This window comes from Pinus tabuliformis, chromosome Q (genome assembly GCF_031772625.1).
Source record: "Pinus tabuliformis cultivar Carrire ecotype Pingquan chromosome Q, CPIR1, whole genome shotgun sequence".
Classification (NCBI taxonomy): domain Eukaryota; kingdom Viridiplantae; phylum Streptophyta; class Pinopsida; order Pinales; family Pinaceae; genus Pinus; species Pinus tabuliformis.
The window spans coordinates 1050966625-1050994568 of record NC_142296.1 but is presented as its reverse complement, the minus strand read 5'-3'; positions in this window follow the sequence as shown (position 1 = coordinate 1050994568).

Sequence of the window (27944 nt, the reverse complement as noted above, 5' to 3'; positions counted from 1 at the left end):
ATCATCAATTTCAAGTAGGTGATGAAGTTTGGCTTTACATTAGCAAGGAAAGGCTTCAAGGTGAAGGTAAAACGTTGAAACCAATCTGTTATGGTCCATTTAAAATTCTGGAAAAGATTGGTAATAATGCTTTCAAGCTTGATTTTCCTTCATATATGGAAATTGATTCCATTGTTAATGTTGAAAATTTGAGATTGTATGAGCCTCCTTTGATTCAAGATCAAGGATAAAGTGTATAGATTCCATCAATTGAAGATTTTTCTCCAGAATTTCTTGATGAGCTTTAGCAAGACACCATAGTTGATAAAAGAACGAGGTCATCAAAGAGGGGAAATTTTGATTATCTTCGAGTGGGTCTCAAAGGTACAAATCCATCAAAGGCCAAATGGATTGAAGAGGGTAAGGTGATGGAATAGTACCCTCATATGTTCAATAACTGAATATAATATTTTGGGGTCCAAAAGGCTTCCAATGCGGAGGAGTGATTAGGTGCTCAAGTTTATACTCAAAAATCAAAGTGTCAGAATCTTGTTAAGCTCAGCTTTAGATCGAAGAGCTCATCATTCTGAATCCAATGGAGAAAATGACACTCAAATATGAGCTCGTACGCAAAAGTTAGAGCAAGTCAAAGTTCAAGTTTGGCTTGTCTACATGGCAGGATTGGATTACGTGGCAAAGGTCTCACTGAATGAGGAGGTGCTAAGTAGCATGCTGCCATTGGCCCTCGCATATCACATATCGCAGGTTGCAGGTGGATCGGGTTAAAAATCAGCCCCCGGGTAGTGTTGATTGCAATTTACGATATTGTATATCACAATCGCAGGAAAGGAGGAATTATAGAATCGGCCCCCGGCACAGTCAAGGTTGCGATGCGATATATCACAATCGCATATTGCACCCAGTACCCGCTAATATATATATGGTACAAAAATTATCCTCCAATAGAGAAATGCGATGAGTTCCAATAGTGATAAAACCTTGGACGCAATATTTTATATGTTGCATTTTATACTCCCATCGAGTCCGCAATATCGCTATTGCAACATTTCGCCATGTTAACAAGACCTTCAGCTCACCAAACCTTGTCGATTGTGATGAGCAATAAGTTCCCAAATGCAATACATTTATGAGCCACAATTTAAGTTCCCGTCGGGTCCGCCGATATCGCATCGCACAATCGTTTCTTTGTTTACAAGACCATGCGCTAGTTTTTTACGTCGATTGCGATTTTTGATAAGGCTAACAAGTTATGGCCCATGGCAAGGCCAAATTCTCACTCGGTTGGTGGATTTTGGAGTGAATTTGTAGGATTATGTCGGTTTTGGAGCAATTTGTGGAACAAATAGTGGGAGAACTAGGAGAAGTCATAACTTCTTCAGTTCTTATCCAAATTTGATGCAAAAAGAGGCTAGATAGCCATTTTTGAGCATTCTGAATTCATTGAGATAGGTTTCAGAGGCATTTGAGCATTTTAAACACACTTTTTTTGTAATTTTGAGCATAATAGAGAGGACCAAGCATTGGAAATTGGACCAAGGAGAAGTAGCCCAGGAGGGGTGAACTCCTCATCAAAACTTTGTGTTGTGTGTTGTATTTTGATGTTTGTTGCTATTATTTTACTGTTTTTTAGCATATGTTTTATGTTAAATTGTCTATAACATTTACATAAGAAACCCTCATGGGAATCAATTAATTTAGCAAAATTGTGAATCCTTAAGCACTTGATAAGCAAATGATAAGCATATTGGGTTTTATTCTGAATGGAGAGTTAGCACAACATTAATAATCTGCTCCATTTTAGATCATGTACATTGAGGACTACTCTAAGACACCTCCCATATGTTATGTGTCCATAGTCCTACTGACATATACTATGACATAGATCCACACTCTATTTTCTAGTGGCTATGATATTTTTGATTTGTCACATGGATCCACTATGTATTTTTTATGGCCATGTCCTAGCATTTCATGTCATGGATCTGTAGTGTATGTTTGGTGGCCATGTTTAGTTTTCTCTTTATGACCGAGCATGGGTATGCCCACCTTAGAGATGTTATCAGAAGAGTTGAGACTTCAACACTTGATTTCCTATGATCCAACTTCACAGTCTTGGCTCCTTCCTCCCATTTTGAGCTTTGAGTTTTGTTGTAATGCATTTCAGCCATCAGTTTCTCTTTTGACCTCATGCATTAGGGGGCATCAATTATAACCCTATTTTCCACTCCATTATAATGAGAGAAACCCAAATTCAACTTACCTCAATTTATAGCTAAAATGTATCCCCTTTAACCTTTTCTTTTACTTATGTGAGATTTATTCCAAGATTACATGATTGAATAATTTCTCATAATTATTTTGTCACAATTTTCTAATTTTGAGATAATAATTATTTCATAATTGAGATAATTGAGAAAAAGCCCATAATTGTGAAAAATGTTTCTAGAGTTTGTCATTCCTAAGGAGATCAACTTGACCCACTTGTTTATGAGTTGGCTAGGGGTCCATTATTGTAGAAGTTTCCTAACTTCTCAAGCCCCTAGGTGTCTAGATACATTCTCCCAAAGGATAGAATGAACCTATAATATCTCACTAAGAGGAAAGGGGTTTAGAGAGAATATCCATATTATAGCGCGAGAGCTTTGTTGTATTGGGAGGAGGAGACCATGCTACAAGTTTGAGAAGAGGATCTCATTTGTGTGAAGGTATACTTATTGTATTATTTTATTTTATGATCAATGAAAGTGAATGTTCCCTTCCTTTAAATTTGAATTTATGATAAGTTATTCATGCCTATGTTTATTTTTTTATGGTTACGGTCCTTTGCAAAAGGCCATTTGTGCTCCCTATTTGGTGGTGGTTGTGTGTAGGTTCTATATCTATTGTGGAGGATGGGATATCCTATTTGGAGTGAGGAATCTCTGCATCAAACCCAACATCTGTCACCGATCTGTGAGGATTACAAGTTTCATCTCAAACCCTAGTTAAGAAAGTGTATGCATGAATGGTTTGATTGGATCATATGGTTTGGGATCTATTTACTTAATTTATTTTGGTAACATACTCCTTTATATGGTATTTTTGTTAGGTCCATAATATTATGGAGCAATAGATCCTAGTGGTTGTATGTAATTTTCCATAAAAACATGCAAGAGGCATACTTATTGATATGTTCTTCTATATTTTTTTCAATACCTTCAAAACCATCTCCTTGTTTCCACTCATGTTGGATGATAGGAGATGCATTAGTTATTTCCTTCCATTGGATCTCTTCTCATTGAATTTGGCATATTTTCTCTATGAATGAGATTTAGAGACTTTATAGTACCTTAATGCTTGTAGTCATCAGTGGTAGGATCCTTCACTATCAACAATAGGAATACATCGATGTCCCCTAATCTATAGATTCTATAATTCTTTGATGATAGCTCATATATTCACACATTTTTTAATTTAGTTGGTATCTTGGTGCCCATTACCATTACTGGTGGGTTTTCACATCTTTTGATTGTATACATTAATGACCAATAACCAAATGATGTCTCCCATGTTCAATAATCTTATTTATTCAAATAACATATATTTTTTTCTTTAGTAGCTTTGGATTCAAGACCTTGGGCCAATAGTAGCATTCCCTCTTTATGCTATTACCTAAGCTACAGAAAGGAATACTAGTCACCCATATGACATTGGTACTTTTTGAGGATCAATTTGTCTAATTCATTATTCCAGAGATTCATTCTAATATTTATTGAGACATACATCCATTGTGTATTTTTTATGCTTATGATCATGGTTTTTGTGTTTTTGTAATTGTCCTATCTCAATAACATCCTTAATATGATTCTCGATAATATATTTTAGTTCTATGTCACTTGATTTTGGTTCCACATGTTCAAAATTGGATGTAGTTGAAGTCATGATTCCTCTACCTTGTAATTAGGTGGCAATGGCTATCCTGTACAATTCTTGTGGTTCATCAATATCAAGGTTGCAAGTTCATTATAGATTTCCTATAACTATGTAATAGTTTGGTTGTGGGATTCATGTAGCCTACTTATGACATAAGATGATGACACACTTCTAGGAAAGATAAGTATGTCATAAAATCAAATGAACACCAAATAGGTGAACAATATGAGAAAACATATTCTAATAAATATATTTTCTAAAATTTCATTTTACATACCAAAAAAGGTGGAAAACACTAGAAAAGGTAGGTAAGGTGTATGTGGGAAATTGTTAAATTTGTGTAAAAAGGGTGGACATGATAGGTTTCATCATCTCCACCCAACAAATATTAGTGCATGTCCCCATGCAATTCTATTTTCTCATCCTAGTTTGAGGTCTTTGATTATGGAGTATTCAAGGAAACAACACTCTAGTCATAGGAGTGGCCCTCTTCTTCCACTTTATAGTAAACCAAATTTTGGTGTGTAATGGTCCAAAATATTCTCCATATTTTCCTTCCTCTCTAGTGTTCCATAAAATGGGTAAATTAAGTTTCAATTCAGTCCAATGATTTGCATGTTCTTTTAGAAAATTAATATATTTGTAAAATCAATCTAAAATTATTTTCTTACGTATGTTCCATGCACTTGGAATAGTTTGCTTTCCCTATAACATTGGTGATTCGTATTTATAAAGGAATGAATGAAATACAAACTAAAAACAGAAGCACAAAGATATAGTGAAAATGGAATTCAATTAATAAATAGAAAATGTTGGAAAATTGTTTACCTTTAAGAAGAGATATGATGGATACATGCCTTATAAATTGTCTTACAATGAGGTTTTGAGGCCTTTTATCTATTATAAGGGTTTATCCAAGTACAATAAATTTTGTCTACAAAAATAATTCTTTATTTGCTTCCATAAAAAATGTCATTTAGGGCCTTAAAATGGCTCCAAAAGTTTAGGACCCAAAAACGGCCAAGAATAGAAAACTGTTGAAATAGAACTGTGTCGAAGATTAGGAAACTAATAAAAAAATGTTGGGGGTCCAAGTTGAATAGGTGGGTGGTAACCAATATCGACCTGGATCTATCCTCCCCCCTTAGGAGGTAATGGTACCTATTGTGTTGAGTGCCTCCATGAGGTGAGGAAACTTATGTTGAACTTGGTCCCTAGTGAGCCACTTACCTTGGTGCACGAGATGGTCAGCGCTGACAACCTCATACATTTGAATCCTTTATTGGTGAGTGTTATTAATTTGTGTTTCCATGATCCAATCATTTTTGGCATGTTAAATGCAATCTGGGTTGAGCTTTGTTGGTGTCAGTTGCTCAACAATGTTTGATTTGTCCAACAATGGTGGAAAGTATGGCTGAAGGTGGTCCACATTGAATATTGGGTGTAGGCCAAGGAATGGGGGAATACTTAGCTCGAAATCATTGTCACCCATATCCTTGGTGATGGTGTAAGGCTCGTATCAGAGCAATCAAAGATTCCAATGGGCTTCAGCAAGGCTTTCCTTCTACAAATGCAATCAAACCTTGTCACCCGCTTGAAACTTATATGGGACCCGATGTTGATCATGACATTGCTTGTATTTAGTATTAGAATTATCTAGGGTATCATGAACCTCTTGGAAGATGTGTTGAATGCATTCAAAAGACTTGATGGCCTTATCATCTTTAGATCGAACATGTGCAATATTTTTCTATGTAGTTACAAGAGGTATTGGGACACAATGGTTGAAATATCGGGCCCACCTGAAAGTTGTGGCATGTTAAGCTATGGAGAGCTCTATTGTAGATATTTTTTTCATGGTGGATACTCTCATCCCATGTTTGTGGATGCTTAGAGTTGTACATGCATAGTATGTGCACTATCATCCTATTGACAAACTCTATCTGGCCATTAGTTTAAGGGTGGAATGTAATTGACCCGGTGATATTGGTGTCCAACAATGACAAGAGGCTTGACCAAAATAAACATAGGAAGTTTCTATCTTGATATGATATAATGGCCTGCGGGATCCCAAAATGTACCTATACTCATTTGAAGAAGAGCTTGACAATGGATTCTATTGTGATACTCTTCTTGCAAGCAACCAATATGGCCATTTTAGAAAATATATCAATGGCCACAAACACATAGTCATTACCATGCTTGGTAGAGAGAAGGTTAGACATATAGTCCATGGAGATGTGTTCTCAAGGATGGCTAGGAGTAGGCAGAGGAGTGTGTATGTCGTGCTTCTTAATGGTTGGCTTCGCAATGGCACAAGTAGTGTAGGATATGATATATTTTCTAACATCTTGTTAGAGTTTTGGCCAATCAAAATACTTGTGTAGTACTTCCATTGTCTTCTCCACACCAAATTCTCCTACGAACCAACTATAATGTGCTTCCCAAATCAGCTTGGCACGCTCGCTTGAAGGAACACAAATATTGCACAATAATACATCCTAAAGGTGGAAGTCTTGAATTGGCTTTCCTACCATCAAAATAATGTAGGTGGTAGTGAATTCCAAGTCATTTTCATATAGTTTTGGCCATCCAAAGGTCTTGTTCCCACAAGTGTTGAGAATTGTGCTCAGTGCCACAATCAGGGGCTGAGTGGGTAGTATGCGATGTGATTGGGGTTAACTTTCTTGTATTTAATGTTAAATGGAATTGTTGCAGATATGTGGATCATTTCTAAGGAAATCATTCTACAACTTCCATTGTGTTTGCATAAATTGAAGAGGTTGGTGGTCCTTGTGGATGATTGTCACCTTCCCAAAAATATAATATTTACATTGTTGGCAGGCCTACATGATAGAACATATTTCCTTATTATAGGTGAGGTATCTTCAAATAGTATGATAGAGAATATCATTGTGATATTCCAATGGATGCCCTTTTTGAGTGAGGATTGCACCAATAATATACTCAGAGGCATCTGTCTCAATCTCAAATGGTTGTTGTGGGTTTGGAAAGGTGAGGACTGGTGCAGAGAAAGGGAAGTGTTTTAGTTCAATGAATTCCTCTTGTTGTGACTCGGACAAGAAAAAAAATTATTTTTCTCCACCCTTGGTAACTTGACTCAAGGACTAAGTGATATGAGAGAACCCCACCATGAATCTATGATAGAAATTAGCAAGTCCCAAGAAGCTGTGAAGCTCTGTTAAATTTGTGGGGGTTGGCCAATCATAAATGACTTAGATCTCAGCTAGATCCACATGCACACCTTTCTCATCAATTATTTAGCCCATATTTTGGATTTGGTCCATTCCAAATGAACATTTCTGTAGGTCGGCACATAGCTTGTGTTGTCGCAGGGTTTGAAGGACCTACCGGATATGTCCCGAGTGCTCTACCCAACTCTTGATGAAGATGAGGATATCATCTAAATATAAAACCATGAACAAGTTGTTTAAAGGTCACAAGATGTGATCGATTAGCATCATAAACATTGCAGGGGAATTTGTCAACCCGAAGGGCATGACCAACCACTGAAAGAGACCCTCCTTGGACTTGAAGGTAGTCTTCCATACATCTTTGGGTTCTATTGGAACTTGGTGATATTTGGACTTAAAATTGATCTTGCTGAAGTAATTATCACACTAGAGCTAGTCAAGAAGTTCATCAATCTATGGGATCATTTATTTGTTCATGACTGTGATTTTGTTCAGTGCCCAATAATCAATGCAGAGTCTCTAGGTCCCATCTTTCTTCTGCATGAGTACAATTAGGATCCCACAAGGTGATGAAGTTGTTCAGATGTTCCCTTTTGTATCAAATCCTAGATATGTCACTTGATGTCTTCATTTCCTAGAAGAGATCAGTGGTATATTGGCCCATTAGGTAGAGGTGCACCCAAGGTCACATCAATTGAATTCTTGACCTGGCATTCTAAAGGTACACCCATGGGTAAGGAGAATATGTACATGTACTCTTCCATAAACTTATCCACTTGCTTCTACTATGTGGAAAAGTTGTTTATGGAGGCCATGGATGGGGCCATGATCTTTCCCTTACTTTGAGAGTGAATCATGAAGAAAATAAATTTCCCATTTTAGGAGATGATCTTGCGGAATCGGTTAGTAGAGATCAAATAAATGTATGTAGGTGGGGTTACCTCTAGAATCTTGTATGGTTGGACTAATAAAACATCAAAAATTTAAGTGGAGAAACATCACACAATACCTTATCCAGGAAAATCTTGATGTTGTAAGGTAGGCAAAACTACTGGGTGATGCCAAGATCTCACTCTTAGTGGAGCCATTCGATGGTGTATCGATGTGGGTGTGGTGTTGTCGGAAATCCCAACCAATTAATGAAATTTCTTAAGATCATTTTCTTTTGACTCCCATTATTGAAAATGAACTATAATGGAGAACCCTTCACCCACATCTGTGAGTGGAAGAGATGCTCACCCTCCTCCAGATCTTTGGGCTCACTTTTCTTAACCTTGGTGGTGGAAACAGTGGCATTGGGTTCTAGATCAATGATTTTTTCCATTGTAGGGTTATGTCTCAGAATCAGAACATGCATCTAACTCTGAAGCATTCATCTCAACCACTACTGACTTCTTTGCATGATATTCACTTATGTTGTGAGTGGGGCTCTTATGGAGCTCATACCACTTTCACATGTCTTTCTTTGTCTGCCCATTGCTATTCTTTGCTTGTAGCTTTGACAGGTTGTAATGGGTCATTCCACCTTATATATTTCCTTTGTTATGTGGTTTGGGGTTCCATTTCCCTGCTTTGGGTTTGCAGATGCAAAGTCCCACTTCTTCTATTTAAATTTTAGCTCGATCTTAATAGTATATTGGTATGCTACACCAAGCAAGAAGATGTCCAAGACCTCCATTTCTAACTGGATGCATTTGTGCAAATACCCATGGTACTTGATCACTAATAGTCACTCAGAGTCCATGATACCCATATTTCTGTGTAGGGTATGAAATATATTTATGAACTCTCACACTTCTTGGTACCTTTCCTATCATATTGTGGTCGTACTTGTCTTCATAGTTTCTAGCAAGGTAATACTATTCCTTAATAACATCTCAAAAATAGTCTTAGGAGGGTGCAACTAAAATTAGTGAGGACTCCTCCTCAACCCTTTACTCACAGTAAGTTTCCCACCAGTCCTTGACATGGAGGCAACCTTAAGGAGTGCAAAAGTAATATTTTCTCTATTGGAAAAATTATGAACTAAAAAATATCCTTCAGGCGATTTAGCCGTTTATCTAAAGCATCTGCATCTATCTGTCCTTCAAATATGGGAACGTAAAAATTAAATTGTACCTTAAATGGGGTGATGCCTCTGAAGTGACTGCTGCATGAAGATGCTTTATCCATTGGTGTTCTCCGAAGGATCTGGGAAAAGCTATCCATCATCTTGTTCCTCTGTTGGTCAAGGGATTATTTGAGGATAAATTTGAAAGGATCTCCTACTCCCTCATTTTTGTTTTCTTCCACCGTGGGAAGCCGTCAAGGTCAACGAGGATGGTCTTGCATGGGTTCAAGCAGTTTGAGTCCCAACTCCTTATACCCCAACCTTACTGCGGAAATGCACGAAAAAAATAGAGAAAGAGAAAATTGCTCTGATACCAATGATCCAAATTTATGAAGGAACAGAATGAAATACAAATTTAAAATAGAAACATAGAGATACAGTAAAAATAAACTTCAATTAATAAATAACAAATGCTAAATATTGTTTACATGAAGAATGAAAATGAACTAGCTACAACAATGGTAACTTATCACTAAGAAGAGATGTGATGGCTACATGCCTTATGAACTATGTTATAATGAGGCTCTAAGGCCCTTTTATCATGAAGAAACAATGAGAAACCCTAAACATCCAAAAACCTAACCCTAGGAGATGAAGTGCCAAAAGGTATGGGCCTTGATGGGGTTAGTTGGAACGTCAACATCCCAGGGTCATAACTTTGGCATACAATCTCTGTTTGGTGTGAACGATAGCCCATTAGAAAGGTATATCCTAAGAAAACAACTTTAGATTGAAGTCTGTATTTTTTTCTGTTTCCCCAAAAAATGTCATTTAGGGCCTCAAAATGGCTCCAAAATTTTATGACCCGAAAATTGCCAAAAATAGAAAACTGTTGAAATAGGATATTATGCTGAAAAATAGGAAACTGATAGAAAACGGTTTTGGACTTCCAAGTGTAATAGGCGAGAGACCACCAATATACACATAGATCAATTAGTTTCCTCCATTATATTCTAACATCATTTTATTTATTTTCAAGATTTAGTAACATGAAAAATATAAAATATTCAAATATGATAAAAAAGAGAGAGCGAAGAAAGAATAAACATCTTTATTTTGTTAGTAATTGTTTCGATTTGCCTCACCCTTAAACAAACAACCAAAATTTGAGTTGTCTACTCAACGTTTTAGATTTTAGTATAACCTTAATAAGATTAACTTGACCTTTGAGTTGATTACTCCTTCAACTAGTCAGTCTTCCAATCACTATGGAGAGTTTGTTAGTGCCTCCTGTGTCACAAATTTATATTTTTGTTCCACTTTGAATCAAATTCCACCAAAGTCACCAATTTTTTGTGCTTATGATCAAGGGAAGTTTCACAATGTGCCATCCATTCCTCATAATTTCTTAACTATCCATGCCATCCTTCCTAGTTGCCAAGTACCATCATTATCTATTTTCTTTACTCATGTGAGTATGGAAAGCTCCATTGACCTCTTATTAGTGAGTAATCTCTTATTGAATGACACATTACTCTAAGAGTTTAACCTAGATTCAATGAAACCCTAGGCCTATTTCCAACATTGATAGGTTAATTTGTGCATAGACGATAATGCATCAATGGTTACTATTTGAGTGGTTTCCCACGTGTTTAAGAAAAAAATTGTTTTTAAACACTCAAATTCATGTTGTACCTTGGATTTTATTTTCATCATTGGTGGAAGTGCTCACCTATATCAGTGGTTGTTCCTCATAGGGTATCAACTCTCTTTAATGCGTTAGTCCATTTAATACATTTGAGAGGCATATTTGTTAATATCTTCTTTTATCTTTTGTCCAATATCTCCAAAACAATATCCTTATGTTCTCTCATGTTAAATAATGGGAGATGCATTAGTTCCATCCTTTAAATGGATCTCTTTCCATTGAATTTGGCACATTTTCTCAAGGAATGAGATTTAGAGACATTATAGTACCTTGAGGGCTTGTAGTCATTAGTGACAAGATCCGTCACTATCAACCATGAGAATACATCAATGTACCCTGATCTATAGATTCTACAAGTGTTTGGTGATATCTCATCTATTCATGCTTGCTTGAATTTAGTTACTACCTTGATGCCCATTGCCATTATTGGTGGGTTCTTACATCGAATTGGCACCAGGGGTATCACCAGTATCGCAAGCACCCTATATAATGAGTATACCTGCGTTGGATAGAGTTAAAAATGCAGTTACAAGAAACTGTTAGGTAAAAACTACAATCACCCCAGTGTGTCTCCATGGAGAGTCCCCGTGTTATTCGTTAAGAAAAAAGACAGGACCCTTCGCATGTGTATAGATTATCGTCATGGAACAGCTGACAATCAAAAAAAAGTATCCTCTACCTCGGATTGATGAACTTTTCGATCAAGTAAGGGTGCAACAATATTCTCCAAGATCGATTTGCGATCAGGTTACCACCAGATCAGGATTAAGGAGGAAGACATAGCTAAAACAACTTTTAGAACAAGGTATGGGCATTACGAGTTTGTGGTGCTACCATTGGGTTAACTAACGCCCCTGCAACTTTCATGTGCTTGATGAACAACATATTTCATCGATATTTGGACAGATTTGTGCTGATATTTATCGATGATATACTGATATACTCCCGCACTATGGAAGAGCACAAGGAGCACCTCAGATTGGTGCTACAAACCCTCCGAGAACACCAGTTATATGCTAAGCTTAGCAAGTGTGACTTCTTCAATGAAGAAATACAATATCTGGCCATATAATCACAAGGGAAGGGATCGCGGTGGACCCTGAAAAGATAAGAACCATAATGGAGTGGCCCGTACCGAAAGATGTAGCAGACATCAGGTCCTTTATGGGGTTAGCCAGTTATTACAGACGATTTGTGGAAGGCTTCTCAAGAGTGGCATACCCCATCACTTCTTTATAGAAAAAAGGAAAAGCAATCAAATGGACCCGGAATGTCAAAGAAGCTTTGAGTAGCTTAAGCATTTGCTCACCACAACGCCCATTTTGAGCATAGTTGATCCTAATAAGGACTATGTGGTGTGCACTGATGCAAGCAAGGAAGGTGTGGGAGGCGTGTTGATGCAAGAAGGGAAAGTGATTGGTTACGAGTCAAGGAAACTAAAGAGCATGAGCAAAAATATTCTGCCTATGACTTGAAGCTGGCAGCCATCACACATGCCTTGAAGATGTGGCGACATTATCTCATGGGAAGGAAATTTTTATTACTGACAGACCACCACAGTCTGACCAATTATTTTAGCCAGCCCACTTTAAACGCGAGACAAGCACGGTGGATAGATTTCCTAAGCGGTTTTGACTTTGAAATCAAACATATGAAGGGGAAAGAAAACTGGGTGGCAGATGCCTTAAGCCAGAAAGTACAATGTTTGTACAAAATTTCCTTTAGCGAATGGAAAAGCCCCTTCGAGGAAATGATAAAAAAGGCAACAAAACAGGATGCGGTATACCAACAAATAAAACAGCAAGTACAACAGTCTACTAGCGAGAAAAATCAGCAAGGATATGAGGTAGATGATGCTGGAAAGTTGTATTACAGAAAGAGGCTATATGTACCTAGTCAAAACAGTCTTAAAAATCTGATTTTGGATGAATTTCACATCAGTCACTATGCTGGACACCTAGGGTATCAAAAAATGATCACTGCGCTTCGAAAAGAGTACTATTGGCCGGTATGAAGAAGAATGTGGCCGAGTATTTAGCACGGTGTTTGGAGTGCCAACAAATTAAGGCAGAGCATCAGCATCCAACGGGGCTATTACAACCCTTACCCATTCCGGAATGGAAGTGGGAAACCATTTCTATGGATTTTATAACAGGGCTGCCTAAGACAAAGAAGAATAACGATTCTATTATGGTGGTGGTAGACAAGTTGAGTAAAGCAGCACATTTTATACCTGTGCAATCCACCTACAGAGTTGTACAGATTGCCCATATCTTCATGCAGAATGTGTTTAAATTGCATGGACTCCCAAAGACGATAATTTCAGATCGTGACGTGAAATTCACGTCGGCTTTTTGGAAGACATTATTTGCAGAATTGGGGACACAGCTGAACTTTAGTACAGCGTACCACCCCTAGACCGACAGACAAACAGAGTGGGTGAACCAGGTGGTAGAAGACATGTTAAGAGCATATGTAATGTAGCAACCAACGCAGTGGGAGGAGTATTTGCACTTGGTTGAATTTGCATACAACAACGGGTATCATACCTCGTTACAAATGAGTCCCTTTGAGGTCCTGTATAGGCGGAAATGCCACACACCCTCAAGCTGGGGTGGACCTGAAGACAAATTAAGGTTAGGGCCAGAAATGCTTAAGGAAATGGAGGATATGGTGAAAAGGGTACGCTCTAACTTAAAAGCTGCTCAGGATAGGCAAAAGAGCTTTGCTAATCGGAAGAGGAGGTTCAAAGAATACCAAGTCGGTGACCATGTTTATGTGAGGATCCAAGCAAGAAAGAGTACACTGCAATGGAGCAGTTGTGCCAAGTTGGCACCCCGATATTGTGGACCATTCCAAGTCTTGGCAAGAATTGGGCCGGTGGCTTACCAGCTCGCCCTACCAAGTCACATCCGGGTCCACAATGTCTTCCATGTCTCTGTGTTAAAAAAATACGTTTATGATCCTAAACATGTGATTAGATGGCAAGATATACAGGTAAGGATTATTTCCAATAGACCAGTCTAAAAGTTTTCTTTAAAAGAAACTAATTTAGAATATTGCATGTGCAGGTCGAACCAGAAGGAGAAGTCTTGGTCGAGCCACTGAGCATCCTCGACCGGAGAGAAGTACAGTTGAGGAAGCGAGCTATTACGCAAATTAAAGTGCAATGGTAGCACTTTGGGCCTAATGAGGCCACCTGGGAAGGTGAGGAGCTCATGAGGAAGACTTATCTGGAGTTGTTCTTGACCAATGGACATCGGGACGATGTCCAATTTCAGGAGGGGGAGATGTAACACCCCAGGAGAATGTAAATATTTAATGTTACTATGGTTAAAAACTGAATATGACATTATTTACTATTTTGGAATTTAATAATATTTTTATCATTTCTTTAATAAACAAGAAATGTTTACTTGGTGAAAGTTGGCAACTTCTGAGAGGGAAGTTGGGGAAAAACGGTTGTAGTAAACTGAAACCCTAACTACCTCTCATAACTGGAAAGGTTTCCAGGAAAAAGGGAGGAAAAAGTTAGTCCGCGCTGCAAGGATAGGCAGAGAAAGAAAGAAGAAGGAAAAAAAGACTAAGTATGGTGAGGACCAGATAGTCTAGCACTAAGTGCGGAATTTCTTGCTGAGGATAGTGGTCCTGCAAGAGAGCACGGGGGAGAGATTCTGGTTCCGAAAGACGAATCTCGAGGCTGGGTGGCAAATTAGAAGTGACAGACAGAAGACTCTATTCTGTAGGACTATAGGGTTCGCCACAAGACAGTGAGCAGAGGTGAGTAGTTCAATTGCAGTATTACAGGCGCACCGAGTGGACAGGTATGGAAAATTCTAACTGATATGAATAAGTAAATTTGTGGTGTTTGGAAACTCTAAGCATTGAAAACAGAAATTTCTGTGTAGCTATGTTTTATTAAAAGAGAAAGAAATTGAGACACTATTATAATAATAACAGTAGACACCACCAAGACTGTAGGGAAAACAAATTTGTTTTAACAAATTCTGCTATCTATGTTATCCAAGGAATAATTGATGCACAATACGAGGCTATGACTAACCTTATCAACTGTTTAAAAAAAAAGAAATAAGGAAATATATGTGTATATATAAGGACTATGGTCCCTGGAATTATTGGAATAGAAAGATTAAGCAGGTTTCCGGAATTTCTGTATAACTCATTAAAAGAAAAAACAGAGGACTTGACGTGAGTTGTCATAGTCGTAATCTTTACTACAAGCAAGAAACTATGATCACAATTCCCATGAATATAATTATAACAGTTATAGCTCGGTTGATAGCCAACCAGGTTCAAACCCTTGAGTCATACGCATACTTGGACATGTACAACATATATATAAAAAAAGGGAAACAGTAACTTAACTGGAACAAACTGTAAATCTTAATGCCCGAGAAAGAATGTCTAAGGGCATATACACATTTCGTGAAAAGTATTCAGGTGTAAACGGTGAAAAACGCTATGAACATTTTACCCTAAGGCACTGACAAAGGCGGGCTCTGGTGTGCTGGGTTGGTAACCCCTGAGCTATGCAAAGAAGCATGATGGGTAACGACTGTAGTTTGACAGTACAACGAGTAGGACGAATTAAAGAGATGACGACTAAATTTATTAAGTCAACTTTAAATAAACCAGAAGCAAGAAATATATAAGCCAATGAACAAGCACGGTTAGGGTCATGCCCAAAACTTCCACAAAAGATATAGTGGAAATCAAAGGAATCCAGGTGAAACCCCTTTTACAATTTCTTTAACCATATAAGACGAAGAACGATTGAAAAACACAAAGCTATAACATACATTAGATCTCTCTCCACTGATACAAAAGGAAGAAAAGCATGTAAGACAAAGTATACATTCTCACACCAATTTTCCGGCATCGACCAGGTAAATCATGAAATATAAGCAAACATCGAACAGAGTGACCCATAGAGATGGAAAAACGAGAACCTGACCGGGGTTGTTACAACCATGCATTTCTATTCAAATAAGAACTAGAATTCTAATAATATTACATGCTAACGTGCAATAGGTGTGGCTGAGTAGAAACCAATACATATCCAACCCCTGATTCACATTCATAGACATATCGAACTTATTACAAGAAAAGCAGTAAAATGTCAATAGACCGACACTCTCAGATTATCCCTGGAGGTTTGACATTGAAATATTGTAGTCCACTAAGTAAACAGAAGTCTCAGGAGAAACCCTGATAAGGAAAAGTTCAAAATTACAATATATAACCTCTGTTTGACCCTTATGGCCATATGGAGATTCAACACCTTACAGCCTACAGCCGATCAAACACATAAAGACTCTGAATACTACGAGACTGTAGACTAGCTAGAAAATCAGTACAACTAAGCAGTAGAAACCAAAACTCTGTTTCAAATTGCAACAAGGCAACTTTGCTGGAACCTTCAAGCTGGAGATGAACCCCTTACCCGGAACTTTTGTGGCGAGTCTGGCAAAAAGCTTCCGTACATCTGCGGTGTGTAGCTCCAAGAAACTGGTGAAGGATTCCTACCATTAGAACCTAACAACCATTGGTTAGTGTTGTAAAATAAAATAAAACTGGCCAGAAGAGTATTATGACAAGAAACTCTAAACATTGAAAACAACTCACCCGAGCCTTGCTAATAGTGCCAACACCTTAACCTGGTACTGAGAAGATAACACCTGCAAGGCCAGGAGCCATAGCAAAGCGGGTCGCGGAGAGCCAATAGCAGAAAATGGAGCTGCCGCCAAAATGTGGAGACAGCGTAACCAAACAAGTTATAGCCGAGTCAACCCAAGTAAGAACCTGAGCCGTAGATCTCCCCAAACTCATGTCCACCGTCAATGAGATCGCAACCCCGAGGTTAGAAACTGCGACAATGAGCCTGCTCGTGCCACGCACAGGGCAGAGCTGTAAGGAAATCACACAGTATCCAAAAAGCATACAGTTAATCAAATGAATATTTAATAGAAATTGCTAGATGGCCCTCTATCATATCCCTTTGCAGATCGCGAGGGGTTGGGAAGCTTTCCCAAGGGATCAAGAAGTTAATGCAACCGGAGTGATCATGACCAAACTCTTTACTGTTGCCGGAAGGTAATGAAGTTATTGACGGATAAGTGTAGGGGTGGCCGGAGCAGTAAAATGCCTACGTGTCATAAGAACAGTTCATACATTGGTAAACCATGTAAAACTTTTTTTTTTTCTTTCTCAGATGGAGACATTACAATATATATATAATGAACTATATAATTATGTATATGTACATATATATTACATGTAGTTATTCTATGTCATATATGTGTTATATATATATATATATATATATATATATATATATATATAACAAAAAAATCTTATTTTGGATTTTTAATTTAATTAATATTTTTTTAAGTACAATTATTTTTTAAAAACAAATTTCTATATTTATTATTAAAAAAATATTTAAAATATAAATTAATTTATATTTAAAATAAAAAATGAAATAATTTTTCTTATTTGATAAATAAAGGTTCACGATGATAATAATATTCATCATGCTATTCCCAAGTTTCTAATTTAATATATTCCTTATAGTTTGGTTGTTTTCTATTTGAAATTTGTTTGGGCATAATTTTGGTTAAATTTGTTTGAAATTTAAATTACATTTTAAATAAATAAAAAATAAATTTTTTTGAAAAAAAGTCACTAAATTCTTAAGAAGAAATTTTAAAACCTATAATAATTATAAAAAAAAAAATTACTATAGAAAAAAATCATAATAAACATTCTATCATTGTAATTATTAAAAACTAATATAATGAAATGAAAAAAAATTAAAACCTAAATTATTGTTTTTTTGGTGGTTTTCAAATGTTTTCCTAGTGGTTTTCTAGGTTGTTTTTTTATGGTTTTCAGGGGCTTTCTTGGTGGCCTTTTGTGGTTTTCATGGTTTTTTTTGTGGTTTTTATATGGCAGGTTTTTATTTCGAATTAATCTATTTTTGCAATAAAACTAAAGTAGAGACAAAAAGATAAGAAACCTACCTTGGCTGGAGCCTCTACGATGTTGGTGGGGTCATTGGGTAGCTAGATCGAGCTCCTCTATCTAGGTTGAGCTTATAAATCCTCAATTAAGATCCTTCTTCCTCACAGTCTGTGCAAAATGTCTTGCACAGATTAGGACTGGGATTTTGATAAGAAATAAGGGGTCGATTGAGCCCTAATTCTCAATTGAGCCATAACGGTCATTCGAGCGATAAAGTTCGATCAAGCCCTAATGCTCGAGGGAGCTCTTACCTTGATAAGGATTTATTTTAACACTCGATCTAGTTGTTTCTTAACCCTCAAGAAGCTCGATCGAGCGCTTAAAAATGGCTCAATCGAGCTCACGTTTTCCACCTAAATGTGTCCTTTTTTTGAAAAGTGTAACCTCACTCCTTGCATAAAGCTTATGAAACAACATTTTCTACAAAATTTCTATAGAATAATAATTTGTTTACATTTTTTCTCGAATTTTTATAAAACAAAAAATATTTTTTAACAATTTTTTATTGGAAAAGAAAAATAATATTTTCTTTGAAATATTAATAAAATAATAATTTCTATAAATTTTCCATAAAATTTTTAATTATTAAAGCTTTTTGAAATAATGATGATTTGTTTTTCTTGAATAACTTAAAAATTTTAAACAGCAAAATTTCCATCAATTATACAGTACAATAATTTCTTAAAAAATTAGAAAATTTACTTATTCGATAATTCAAAAATTGTTATAAATTTACTTATTTGATAATTTAATTATTTGTCTTATTTAAGAATAATACAAATGTATTTGAAAATAGAATTAAAAGTAGGAAGACATAAAGTCTCCTTTAATTTACATATTTGAAAATTTCATCATTCAATATTCTTTTAAAGTGAGTTAAAAAAATAATTTCCTTAAAAACAACAATGATTTCATGAAATTTCCATGAAACAATAATTTTCAACAAAAAAATCATAAAACAATATTTTCTATAAAATTTCTATGAAACAATGTTTTCTACAAAATTCTAGATAACAAAAACTTTATAAAAAAATATTTGAATTTGAAAGAAAATTTTGATATTTCTATGAATGTTATATTTGGACTTGATGATGAGGTTCCTTTCATGAAGATTGTTAAAGAATAAGCTACATTAGGATTCTTCAGTGTTGGTTTTCTTTTAGAGTAGAGTTTTGAGGGGAGATTGGTTTGTAGAAATAATGAGTGGGCAGGATGAACTCTTGAGGGGGAGGGGTGAGAACCCCTCCCTCAAGGATGTTGTAGTTGGTAAAATTCAGAAAGGAAAGGGAGGAAGACGGGGGGGAGGGGAAGGGGGGGCAATGGACATTGAAACGTAGAGGTAAATGCATTCCCAAAGAAGCTCAAAACCCAAAATTTATAATCCCACCAAAAATCTTGTAGAAGAATAAAAGGAGGATGAAGGACCATGCCTTCATCTATAAGTTTATAGGGAGCTAACCGACAGAAAACCATATCAGAAAATAAATACAACAAAAATGGAAATTGAAAGGGGAGGTGGATCTAAGGCTTGGGATGAAAGGATTTTTTATGGTGATTTTCTCTAATCTAGAGGACAAGGCAAGACTATTTGAAGGGGGCGTATACTTCATGAATAATGTCGGATTATACATAGGGAATTATTTAACCTGAACAAAGAGGAGTTTATTGTGGGTCTAGTCTTGATGAGGTTCTACTCTCTACTAGTTGATTTCTAGATTCCATAAATCTTGGAAGAAATTGGTAACTCGGGAAATTTCGTCAAAATTTCTGAGCTCACTAGAACAGGAAAGAGTGTGACTTATGATAGAATTTGTGTCTATATGAATATCTCTCAATCTCTACCATAATTGATAGATCTGAAGTATAAGGGGGAAATTTGGTCTCAACCATTGGAACATGAACATGTTCTATTCAGATGTTTCTATTATCACAAGCATTGCCACCTATTCCTAGATTGTCCTATGAGAAAGGAGGAAACTAAAGAAGAAGGCCAACAAAGGGTGGGTGATGGATTCATGAGGGTGCCCTTCCATCGTAGAAACCTAAGGGGTCAAATATCGGAGGTGAAAGAGAACCCTTTAAACAATGAAAATGTGTTTTCTAGCCTAGAGTATATGGAGCAATAATTTTTTCTATCGAAGGATATAGCTATGGAGGAGTTTCCCCTAGAAGCCACAAGTGACAAAAAAGTAGCAAAGTGAAAGTCCACATAAGATAAAGCCCCACCAAAATGCTTCGTCTCCTTACCTGAGACTAGTGAAGTCTTATCAATGCTTGAGGAAAGCCCATATTCTTTTACAGAGGAAGGATTTCTAATGGGACTTATTAATTGTTGGGCACAGAAGGACCTCTCATAGCTTCCCTAAGATCAAAAATTAATTTATGTGTAGGTGTATTTGTGTTGAAAAAGAAAGGGTTGTGCGAGAGAGATCAAAGACAGAGGACCAGGAGATATAAATGGGGAGAAGGATAAAGGAAAAGAATCAATGATCAAATAAGTGAAACACAAAGGTAGAAAGACAATGAAGGATCCACTCTCTATAACCTAGAATAGAGAAGAAAGCAAGAGGAGTTGTTGTCGACAAGAAAATGAAGAGACTAATAGCTAAAGGAAGGGGAGAAAAAATCTAGTTTCTTGCACAAATCAATGATTAAACATAGGAATAATAACTTGATATTCTCCCTAAAAGGTAAGTTTGGGTAAAGGAAGCTTATTCATGAAGAGATTGAAGATGAGTTGGTGTTCCATTTTAAATATATTCTGCAGGAGCCTCCTCGGAATAGGTTGCAAACTATAAATAAGATCACAAACTTCATTCATAAAATAGTTACTAATGATCATAATGAAGTTTTGATGTGGAGGATTAATTTTGAAGAGGTAGAGTTTGTGGTGGAGGAAATGCAGAAAAACAAAGCCCCATGTCCATATGGTTTCACTTTGGAATTTTTCAAGGGGTGTCGGAACTTCTTGGGTGAGGAGGTTTATGAAGTGGTGTAGGAATCTAGGAAATCTCAAAAAATATAGAAAGGGTTAAATACTGCCATTTTAGATTTTATTCCTAAGGCTGGTAAGACTAAAGAACCTGATTGATTTAGATCAATATCATTGTATAATTTCATTTCTAAAATTATTTCACCTGGTATAGTGAATAGACTGAAGCCCTTGTTGAACCAACTAATTAGCCGTAAATAGATTGGTTTTCTGGAAGGGAATAATTTATTTGATGGAATAGTTCCAGTGCAAGAGGTGGTTCAATTTCTAATATCCAAGATGTATCCAAGTACGACGATAAAACTCAATTTCTCAAAGGCATATGATAGGTTGAATTTGGATTTCCTCTTGTAGGTTTAGATGCTTACGGTTTCTCATGGCAATGGATTTCCTGGATTAGATCTCTCGATTCATCTCTATTTTTCTCTATATTGATTAATGGTTCTCCATCAATCACTTTTAATCTAACTATGGGTCTCTGAAAGGGAGACCCTTTATCCCACTTTTTCGTTTATCTTGACTATTGAAGATTTAGGGAGACATTTTAAAGATGTGATTTCTAGGGGCAAGCTTAAGGGTCTGAGGATATTTGGGGAAGACCTTCGCATCACCCCTCAATAGTTTGTTGATGATGTGTGTCTATTCAAGTTGGATAATCTCATGGAAGCAAGATCAATTCACTCTCTACTAGAAGTCTTTATGTAAGCATTAGACGCTCTAATAAATAAAGAGAAGTATAACATTTTATTTTTTAATTGCAATGTCCTAGTTCAATGGTACTTGGATAGGACTCTAGATTCCAGTATGCATCCTTTCCTTCCAAGTATCTTCGAGTGCCTCTTGCACCTAATTCAAAGAAACCAATATGTTTCTAGGAGATGTTAGAAAAATTGGCAAATAAGTTCAGAATTAGCCCTTCAAAGCTTTAAATTTAGTCGGGAGAGCAGTGTTAACAAAATCAGTGTTATAATCTATTCCTCTATACCAAATGGAAGTGATGCATATTCCAAGAGGTACCATCAAGGAAATAATCATTGTTTGGAGAAATTTCCTTAGGAGAGGTGCTAGCAAGACTAAGAAGTGGGTGTTGATGGCGTGGGAGAAGCTTTGTTTGCCCAAATATGTTGGAAGTTTGGGCTTAAGAGACCTAGAAACCTTATGTGAAGCACTGGGGGCTAAATTATGGTGGCCATGGGGGATGGGTGGTAAAAAAATTCAGAGACATGTATGGAAGAGAAAGTATAAGCCCCAATCTACTCAGGAAGCTTGTATTCAAGATCTCAATTACTACCCTAGATCCTAGTTTTGGATATGGGCATAAGTGAGTATGAAACTAATAAGAGACCATGCATTTTGGGAAGTGAGAAAAGGGGATATAACCAGGATTTGGGAGGAATCATGGTAGCATCTCCCATGACTATCGGAAAATTCAAAGTGGGTGGAGATAGAAAATTTTACTAAATCAAGGGGAGGCCAAAAGGTGGGGTGCTTTTGGAAGGAGAATTGTGATTCTTGATTTTGGTGAACCTATAAACTTAAGGAGGATTGGGAAGGTCAATAGGGAGAAATATCTTGGGACAATTTTAATAAAGAATTTGTGAAGAGGAAGGTTCAGATAGCTCATGGCCATGACAAAATGAGGTGGGATTATAATCCAATTGGTATGTTTACTTTGAATGAGGAATATGTCACCTTGGCAAGAAATAAGGAAGTAGCAAAATTTTTCTTTGGAAGGTGGCATGGTCTCGCAATATTTGGCCAAAGGTAAGCTGCTTCCTTTGGTTGTTGGTGAAAAACAAAATTTTTGTAGAAATTCTCACTATAGATCACCTGATAATGCAATGTAACTAAAGCAAAATACTTGATCTAATTCTACTATTAAACTTCGCAGAAGCTTAATCGATTTGAGCAAGATCAAACATAACACAAATAACAGAGAAGAAGAATCAATCACACTTGAAGCACAGAAAATACTCAGGGGAAAGCCTCAGCTAAAAACCTTGCTATCTGTATTATCATACAAGGTGGAAATACATCGAGATTACACAAAGCTTTAGCTGTCATAGCTAGCCAGCTCTCAGTACAATCCTCCTAGATGCTCACAGGCAAACAAGGCTTCTCACAAACCTTCTCCTCTGCCCTCCAAGCCTCCTATTTCCTTGCGTTGTTTCTCCTGGGTGATCCTAGTATTACCAAGTGTAACACTAATCTCACACCTTGTAAAACTGTGCAATCCTCAAGGAACCTTATTCCTTCTGCATGGATGAGTTTCATTTATAGGAAAAATTCCTCCAATTGATAGTATAATGTCCCTGTCTTTAATCTCAACTGGGTCTTTGTCTAAACTGACATGCATGAGTTATTTATGAGAGAATCCTCAGTTATCTGGAGTACACTAGTTTCATGCATGCATGCATTAACTGACTGAACTCACAATCAGTTCCACAAACTGCTAGGAACTAATCTAACTGGACTTAACTCAATTAACTGAGCTAACTAATTACAACTCATACGTATCTCCTTAATTGAGGGATAACTTCCTCAATCAAAGGGATAACTATTGCATGACTTCACAAAGACTTCATGTTTACATTTCTCCAACTAATTAACTTAGGATGAATTAATTAATTATTTTTCAAACAGATGGTGAGACTAAATTCGAATTTTAATTCTAAATTTTAATTCAAGGACAAATTAAAATTGGAATATATCCTAAAAGGCTATCCTTACCAATGCTATTTTTAGCATTTCCTTTTTCTATTTTCAACATTCCCTCTCAACAAGAAAGGAATTCAACTCGATCTCGATCCTAAACCTTTGGAATGTTCTGCATGCAAACACTTCTCTCTAGTGTTTTTGCTTCAGCTACTCCAAAACCAAAAAATATCCAACCTGAATAAGAATGATGCCTCTATCATCAAAGTCTCTGACTGATATTTCCTCTGTCGACTGAAAACTCTGCACCTCTGTGCTCTTCAGTATTTGACTGATCTAGCCTTTGTCACATTGATCTCTGACTGCATCAATCCTAGTAATTCCTCCTGTTGCATCCATGTTGTTGCTGGTCCTATCTCCCAGCACTACATCCACGCTGCACCTCCTCTCATCATGTTTCATCGTGCTACCTGCTACTACACTACAACTCAGTTACTGAGAATTAAGTAACTGATCTCCCAACTAACCTCCCCGTTGGGCTAGAAACACCCTTTGATGTTGAAGCTCCCTCTATTGCCCCATCTGCATCTATATCTACTCACTCAACCAGTCCTGCTACTCCTCGTTGGGGCTCCCGTAGCAAGGTCTAATCAAAGAGGCTGGGTACCTCATGGATCCTACCCCTATCTCAGCCTTCATGGGACTATCACTTCACATCACCCCACCTCACACCTGGAGGTATGGATGCATGTGATCCCTCTGCTGACTTCTTCAATTGTGGCTCTTCCACAATGGTTTGAGACTTATTTTTCTGCTATTGTGGCTCCTCCACAATTGTCTGAGACTTCTTCTATTGCTGCATGTTGAGAGGTAATTTACTCTCCCTCTCAACCACCAAGTCTCTAACATTTTCCTTGCTTCTCAAGGCTTTTCATGCATCTTGAACCTCAAGAGAATACAGGTTATGTACCTGTGAACTGATCTGTTTCACCTGTCCCATGGTGATGTGTCTAAGGAAAACCTTTCCCTTATTGAAGACAACATCATAGTGTTTGTCATCCAACATTGCAATCGACACCAAGTTCTTCTTTAGTCCAGGCACATAATTCACATCTGTAAAGGTGATAGAAGCTCCATGCTCCCTCTGAAAAGTAATCGTGCCTACTCTTGAAACATTATGCCTTTCATCGTCACCCATCTCTATGAGTATCTTGAGGTCTTTCTCCTCGAAGGTACTGAATAAATTTTTATCGCAGGTCATGTGGATTGAGACTCCACTGTCAAGAAACCAACCACAACCCATCATCGAAGACACCGTGCATGTGATGAGAGTGAAGTCCATTTCAAACTGAGAGGCCAATGCCTCACCTTCAGATCCTTCTGAGGATCCCTTCATGGACTTCTTCGATGGGCAATTAGTCGTACAATGACCCATCTCGTGACAATTAAAGCATCTCACTTTAGATATATCAATCTTCTTCCCACCATGAGAAGAACTCGATTTGGAATGTGAAGCCTTCCCTTTCCCTTTCCTTGCCTTACTGGCTAAGTCTAGATTTTCTTCATCATCATGCTTAGATGAAGAACCATCTTTGGTGCTCCTCCTAATCTCCTCCTCCATCAGATCCGACCACAGTCGTTCCTAATTCGGCAGTTTCTCTCTTCCATTAACTAAGTCATGGTAGCTATTCCAGCTATTAGGAAGACCAAGGAGAGAAAGACTCACCATATCATCATCGGTTGTCATGATTCCTACACTTACAAGCTCATCTCTACAGGTGGTGAGCTTGTTCAGATATGTAGAAATCATGTTGCCGTTTTCACACTTGATTTTCCAAAGCTTTTCCTTCAACGCCATCTTCCTCTGGTCACTGTTGTTCTCATATAGGTCCTTCAAAATCTTCCACATTGAAAACAGAGTCTCCTTCCCATGGAGACTGGAGACAATATGGTCTCGAACTCCCTCCATAAGAATCCTCCTCGCTCTCGCCACACATTTCTTCTGTTCCACCAATTCTTAGGCATTAGCTGCTACTGGCTTAGGGACTTCCTGATCAATGAAGTCCTTCAAACCATTGTCTTCTAATACCACTTCCATGTGATCCTTCCATGCTATGTAATTCGAGCTGCCATCCAGGGCATACTCAAGTCTCAAGCCATTGAACGCCATTGGTGAACTTTGAGATGTGATAAGAAATCGATTTTGTACCTGCAATCAAGAACTTCAAACTTCGAACTTTTCCCTTCTCAATATGTTGTTCACATCTCTGATCACCTTTGCTCTGATAAACTTGGCTCCGATACCATGTAGGAATTCTCACTGTAGATCACCTAATAATGCAATGTAACTAAAGCAAAATACTTGATCTACTTCTACTATCAAACTTTGCGAAAGCTTAATCAATTTGAGCAAGATCAAACAGAACACATATAATAGAGAAGAAGAATCAATCACACATGAAACATAGAAAATACTTAGGGGAAAGCCTCAACTAAAAACCCCGCTATCTGTATTATCATACAAGGTGGAAATACATCAAGATTACACAAAGCTTTAGCTCTCATAGCTAGCGAGCCCTCAGTTCAATCCTCCTGGATGCTCACAGGAAAACAAGGCTTCTCACAAACCTTCTCCTCTGCCCTCCAAGCCTCCTATTTCCTTGTGCTATTTCTCTTGGGTGATCCTACTGTTACCAAGTGTAACACTGATCTCACACCCTGTAAAACTGCGCAATCCTCAAGGAACCTTATTCCTTATGCATGGATGAGTTTCCTTTATAGGAAAAATTCCTCCAACTAATAGTACAATGTCCCTGTCTTTAATATCAACTGGGCCTTTGTCTGAACTGACATTTATGAGTTATTTATGAGAGAATCCTCAGTTATCTGGAGTACACTAGTTTCATGCATGCATGCATTAACTGACTAAACTCACAATCAGTTCCACAAACTCTTTGGAACTAATCTAACTAGACATAACTCAGTTAACTGAACTAACTAATTACAACTCAAATACAACTCATCCTTATCTCCTTAATTAAGGGATAACTTCCTCAATCAAAGGGATAACTGTTGCATGACTTCACAAAGACTTCATGTTTGAATTTCTCCAACTAATTAACTCAGGATGAATTAATTAATTATTTTTCAAATAGATGAATTAATTAATCATGAACCTACTGATGGATGTGTTGAATGCATTCAATAGCTAGAAGATTGGGGCAAGGGTGGGCAAGATATATTTTGAGAACCCCTCCCTAAAGGATGTTTTAGTTGGTAAAAATCATGAAGGAAAGGGAGGAAGGGGGGGTATCCTAAAACCCTTGGTGTTGGAAGCTCATCCAAAGAATATCCAATTATATGGGCGCAATGGCAGTTGAATCTTATAGGAAAATACATTCCCAAAGAAGCTCAAAACCCAAAATTTGTAATCCCACCAAAAATCTTATAGAAGCATAGAAAGAGGATGAAGGACCATGCCTTCATCTACAAGTTTATCGGGAGCTAACTAACAGAAAAAGGATATCAAAAAATAGATAAAACAAAAATGGAAATCGAAAGGGGAGGTGAATCTAAGGCTTGGGCCGAAAGGATTTTTTATGGTGATTTTCTCTAATCTAGAGGACAAGGCAAGACTATTTGAAGGGTGTATATAATTCATGAATAATCTCGGATTATACATAAGGAATTAGGAGGAATTACTTAACCCAGACAAAGAGGAGTTTATTGTGGGTCTAGTCTTGGTGAGGCTTTACTCTCTGCTAGTTGATTTATAGATTCCAGAAATCCTGGAAGAAATTGGTAACTCCTTGGGAAATTTCATCAAAGTTTATGAGCTCACTAGAACAGGAAAGAGCATGACTTATGCTAGAATTTGTGTCTATATGAATATCTCTCATTTTCTTCCAGAATTGATAGATCTGAAGTATAAGGTAGAAATTTGGTCTCATCCATTGGAACATGAAGATGTTCTATTCAGATGTTTATATTATCACGAGAATGACCACCTATTCTTAGATCGTCTAATGAGAAAGGAGGAAATTCAAGAAGAAGGCCAACAAAGGGTGGGTGATGGATTCATGAGCATGCCCTTCCATCGTAGAAATATAAGGGGTCAAAGATCAAAGGTGAAAGAGAACCCTTTAAACAATGAGTATGTGTTTTCCAGCCTAGAGAATATGGAGGAATAATTTGTTCTATTGAAGGATATAGCTATGGAGGAGTTGCCACTAGAAGCCACAAGGGACAAAAAAGTATCAAAGTGGAAGTCCCCATAAGAAAAAGCCCCACTAGAATGTGTTGTCTCCTTTCCTGGGACTGGTGAAGTCTTATCGATGCTTGAGGAAAGCCCAGATTATTTTACAAAGG